This window comes from Bombina bombina, chromosome 3, assembly GCF_027579735.1.
Source record: "Bombina bombina isolate aBomBom1 chromosome 3, aBomBom1.pri, whole genome shotgun sequence".
NCBI classification, from domain to species: Eukaryota; Metazoa; Chordata; class Amphibia; order Anura; family Bombinatoridae; genus Bombina; species Bombina bombina.
This window is the reverse complement of record NC_069501.1, coordinates 736,565,476-736,571,475: the sequence shown is the minus strand read 5'-3', so window position 1 is coordinate 736,571,475 and position 6,000 is coordinate 736,565,476.

Genomic DNA, 6,000 nt, shown 5'->3' with positions numbered 1-6,000 from the left:
CAGTTCCCAGGACCCTGCTATAGGGTAGGAACATAACTTTGTTATCAATTTCGCTACATGGTACCTCCTTATACTTTGTTCCAAGCTCTGCTTCAATCCTTTACTGGTCCATTCAGGGCGCTCTGCATTATAAATAAAATATCTCAAGAACAGTAGTAGTGTCCAGGACACTGACCAAGGAAAGGAATCTAACTTAGATATCAGCATTGCCTTGTGGTTCTGGCATATATTATGGCTCAAGTCTTGTATTAACTTTAATAGGGACACTGTGAAGAGGAGGGAGCATATTACGGGAAGGTTGGCCGCCTGAAGAAGTATCTATCTTTGCATGATCCCTCTGCCGGTCTCCTTATGGATTGCAACTTCTAGTGACTATTTTGTTATTTAGGACAGTATCCATACATGAACAGTTAATAACGTGTATAGAGGCTTTCAAAGATCTATATATTCTGGATTTTCCTTAAGTGTTTGGCCTTAGGAAATTATAAGAGTGCTTTGGAAGTAGGGCGAGTAAAAATATTTGGTATTTAAGAGAGTCCACGTTTCTCATTGTTTGTGTTAAGGCACAGTAAGATGTGATAAGACGTATAATTCCTAAGTCAATCTGGGTATAGACTACCTTATTGGTAGCTAGATCTGGTAACCTTATCACAGGTGTTATAAGTACAATTTATAAGGTCATATAATTAATGCATTCCTGTGGACCAGAGGTTAGGAGGCGCTCCTTATAAATTTTCGTAAAATTTTTATTTATTTATTTTTCCTTTTTTTTTTTTATTTTTTTTTTTATTTTGAAGGTTGGCCTATTCACTTGATAATCAGTACATTCACGTTTTCCTTGTGTGTGTTTTTTTTTTTTTGTTTTTTTTTGAAGGTTGGCCTATTCACTTGATAATCAGTACATTCACGTTTTCCTTGTGTGTGTGTGTGTGTGTTTTTTTTTTTTTTTTTTTTTTTTTTGTATTTGCTCACCCCCCCCCCCCCGGCTTTTTCAGAGGTATTAGACTTAACTTGAGGTCCTGGTTTGTTATTTTCTCCCTCTTCCTCTCTTTGTCCTCACTCTCTTACCTGTCTATTCTAGTAGATTCACCTAAGCACAAGAGCACATTCACGCAACTGCAGTCTGTCACATTAAGGAGGGAGCAAAGTGACACTCTGAGATACTTACACACTTCCATACCTTCATCTATTTTGCCCTTCTCCCTTCCCCCCCCCCTTTTTTTTTCTTTTTTTTTTTCTTCTTTCTTCTCCTTATCCATCTTGAACAGTAAATCCAATACACATGGATAGATTTATCACACAACATAAACAAACATCACCAGCCATGCCCCCTAAGCAGAAAGATTAGAAAGCTGCTAAGTTATCTGAGAGTTCTCTAATTGCTGCCCAAGAGCAATATAATGGCAATGGCCCAAATTTTGATTTCACGGAGTTAGTTGAGCAGATTTCTAAGATGATCTCTCCGCAACTGGATATTGTTTAGTAAGAAATTAAACAAACAAGACATAAATAATATTGTCCTGGAGGTGAGGCAATTTACAGCTAGATTGGAGGAAATTGAAACTAGAATTTCGGACTCTGAAGACAGACTGCATAGATGTGAGCAATCTGGCAAAGAGTTCGGGTCCCATATCTCTGCGCTTCAATCGAAGATTGAGGACCTAGAAGATCGTTCGCGCCGCAATAATTTAAGAATCATTGGTCTCCCGGAATCTATAGAGTATCAAGATTTAGTGTCTCTTGCTTCAATTAAACTCCCTCAATTACTAAAAATGCCTGCAACATCCATGCCCATGACTATTGAAAGAGCCCATAGAGTGGGTCCAATTCGGCAAAACTCTGAGGGTCTTAGTAGACCTAGACCTATTTTGATTAAGTTGCTAAACTTCCAGGACAAGATTAATATACTCAAATACTATAGGAAAGCCACCCCATTAATGATAGAACAGCAAACGGTATTCATTTTTCAAGATTTCTTCTCCGAGACTAGAAATAGGAGGAAAGAAATGTCCCCCTTCTGCTCACGACTTTTCAAAGCAAATTTTAATGTCAGACTTGTATACCCTGCGAGATTAATTTTGGTTATAGAGGGTCAAACTAGTGTATTAAACAATATTACTGAGGCCCAGAAGTTCTGTTTAGACAATGGAATCCCTTAAGCACGGGGGATTGGTAAAATTGTTTGAAGATACCTCTTCCGTATTTTGAGTTTGAATTCTTGAAGTACTTTTGAGTTACTACTTTTATTAAGATATTGGCAAAGAAAGGAATGTCTCTGCAAGATTATATGTATAAAGATGTATTGTTCCCCCCCCCCTTTTTTTTTTTTTTTCTCTCTGCTTTCTCTCTCCGACATATTTGGTAGTGCTACAGATAGGCTCTCGTTGATCCCCCTCCAAATATGTTATGTTGTATAATATTTTTCCTAGTACTCCAAGTATACAATTGGTCTAGGGTCGATTAAAATTTTATCCTGGAATGTGGGTGGAATCACGTCACCCATCAAACGTAAAGCTGTGTTAAAGTTATTGGGCTTACACAAGCCCGATATTGTTATGCTACAAGAAATTAATTTAAAAGACCACGAAATTAATAAACTTAAATCCAGATGGGTTGGGGAAGTGGTAGCAGCCCCGTCGCAGGTTAGGAAAAAAGGAGTAGCAATGTTGATCAATTAAAATGAAAAATATAAAATTAACAAGAGCTAAATAGACCCAGAGGTGCGCTATCAAATTCTCGACATTGAAGTTGAGAAGATACCTTTTTTATTTTATGCAATATTTATGGTCCCAACCAGCCTGATTGCAGGTTTTGGGAGGACCTAGCATTAAAATTACTAACGTACAGAGTCCGTAATATAGTGATTGGAGGGGACTTAAATTCAACAGCCTACCCTAACTTAGACAGATTAAGTAGGTCTAAAGGTATTGAGCGAGCTAAGAAAACACGGACTCTACAAACATTTTGTCATAAAGTGGGAGTATATGATATTTGGCAAAGCTTGAACCCAGATGTAAAAGCATTTACATGCTTATCCAAAGGGCATCAAGCGCTGTCTCGTATAGACATGTTTTTAGTCTCTGAAAACTTAAGTGGTAAGGAAGTTAAGGCAGACATTAAAGACATAGTACTCTCTGACCACGCGATTATAGCGATAGAATTTAAGTCTAAATCCCTTATCCCTAGGCCGAATAATAACTTCTGTTTCCCCAATTATCTTTATAATAACCTACACTTTCAAAATTGGTTAATTAATAAATGGAGAGAATTTGTGAATCATAATTACAAATATAAAGATAGAAATATTTTGGGAGATTGGAAAGGCTGTTTTACGCGGGGATATTAAGGCTTATTTATGTTCTCTTAAAAAGAACATTTTTACAAAAAGAAATCCAGCTCTCTAACGGCGTCCGGAATGCATATAACGTGTATGTAGCTACTCCATCTAAAATATTCGGTGAAAGATATATAAACACAAAGGGATATTTTGCTTAAGCAACAAATGATATCTGAAGATATAAGAAAGAAATCACTTTATGGTGGCTATTCAGGGAAGGCGGCTAAGTATCTTTTTAAAAGTACTAAAAAGAGATCTCCCAATTATATCGCCGCAATTAGATCTGGGAAAAATAGATTTACCTCTAATGTAGACATCCATAAAACGTTTAGAGTTCTTCAAAAATCTCTATAAAGCTGAATCTCCTAACTTAAACCAGAAAGAATTATTTTGGGATAATTTAAAGACCCCCAAAATGCCTCAAGAGGCAATTCACCAACTTAATGCGCCGATCACAACACAAGAAATCTTAAATGGTATTAAAACTGCTAATCTCAATAAAGCCCCCGGCCCTGATTCTCTCCCGGCGGAATTTTACAAGATTCTTTCAGACCAAATAGTTCTGAATTTGCAAAATTTATTCAATTCTTATACTGCTGATTCCCCTTGCTCTCCATACTTCGCAGCGTCAAACATAACTCTAGTTCTTAAAAAAGAGATCCCGAAATCCCTTCTTTATATCGTCCTACCTCCTTGTTAAATTTTGATTATAAATTACTCACTTCTATAATTTCAAAAAGATTGGCCCCTCATTTGAATAATATTATACATGATAACCAGGCAGGCTTTATGATCGGGAGAAGTCCGACCAAAAATATTCGGAAAGTTTTATGCTCATTATAGATTATCTACGGAATAATAAGAAAGTATTAAAAAAGGATGCCGCTATTTTAACAGTCGACGCCGAAAAGGCTTTAGATTTCATTTGTTGGGACCATCTTTTTTCGGCCCTGGAAAAATTTGGTTTCTCTGGGTGTTTTACAAAATTAATTAAGACTATCTTTATCAATGGATCAACAACGAAACGTTTTATTCTGCAGAGAGGCACTAGGCAGGGCTGCCCTCTCTCGCCCATCCTCTTTAATATCTCGTTAGAACCATTGGCGATCCTTCTTAGACAGCAGGTATCCAGATTGGTAAACAAAAATATGTTTTAGCTCTGTATGCGGACGACCTATTACTATTTTTTTTTTTTTTTTTATCTGACCTAAAATAAAGCCTACCTAAATTAATAGACGCAGTACAGGCATTTGCGTCCTTTTCCGGCTACAAAATTAATGTACAAAAATTGGAATTACTTTGGATCCAAAAAACTCTTCATCAGCCACTAGACCACCCATTCAGAGAAGTTACTCAATTAAAGTATTTAGGAGTAGTGATTTCAAAAATTCCCCAAGAATGGTATGAACTGAACTTTGTTAAATTCTTCAGCTATTGTAAACCGAAACTGAAAGATTGGGCTTCTTTGCCCATCTCACTTTCAGCTCGTATTATGCTTATCAAAATTATACTCTTACCGAAGTTAATATACCTCCTTCAAAATATACCTCTTATCTTGCATAAGGCAGATGTAAAATTATTTAATCGAATATCTAATGAATTTTTTTGGAAAGGAAAGAGACCGCAAATTGCCTTAAACATACTAACACTCTCTAAAGAGTCGGCGGGCCTCGCATTCCCTAATATTACTTATTATAATATCGCCACAATAACAAAATTGGCTGTTGACTGGATTTCAGAAAAATTATTATTTACTGCCTTTTCCGGGGAAGCAAATCTGGTCTTCCCATATAATTTAAAAACATTACTTCATTGCCCAATTGCACAACTTCCCCCAGTAGCCGCTAAAATGATGACTTTTAAAAACGTGATTTTGGCGTGGCAGAAATTTTGCGCAGAAGTAGGAACATCTCCATTTGTCTCTGAATACCTTCCAATTCAAGGATGCCCAGGATTTGCTCCGGGTTTTACCTATAAGGTATTTCAGAGATGGAAACTGAAAGGGCTGACCTTTATTAAACAATTAGTTACTCCGGAAATAATAATCAGATCATTTTTCGATATCAGAGTAGAATTTGATTTACCACAAAACGCCAACTACGCGTATTTACAAATCAAGCACTTTATTTCAGAACTCAAACTTAAATTTGGTTCAAATTGGACTTATGCCCCTTCAAGGAGTTTAATAAATCAATTTAAGAGCAGGTCTACGTCAATCTTCCCATTCTATCGATTGATGATCGCTTCCAAACATGAGGCCCAATTAGAGAAAATAGTAGCTATCTGGCACAATAGCTTCCCAGAACTAAGGCCATCCCATATTCAAGTGAGCCTGAATTTACTCAACAAAACAGGGAATGCCCTAGCTTGGCGAGAAGCGCACTTAAAAATGATGTATGCGTCATATATTACCCCGGTTAAATTATCAAAATGGTATAGAAATAATAGCGGTTGCTGGAAGTGTCAGGCACATCAAAGCAAACCTTTTGCATTGCATATGGATTTGCCCTAAAATCCAACAGTTCTGGCTGAAAATGAAGTTTTGGTTGAATAGAATTCTAGAGACAGAAATAAATCTAGAGGCTCAAATGGTTATCTTCTTAGTTAAATTTTCACAGCAACAAAAAAATTATAAACTAATTAATACTCTAATATTAATAGCT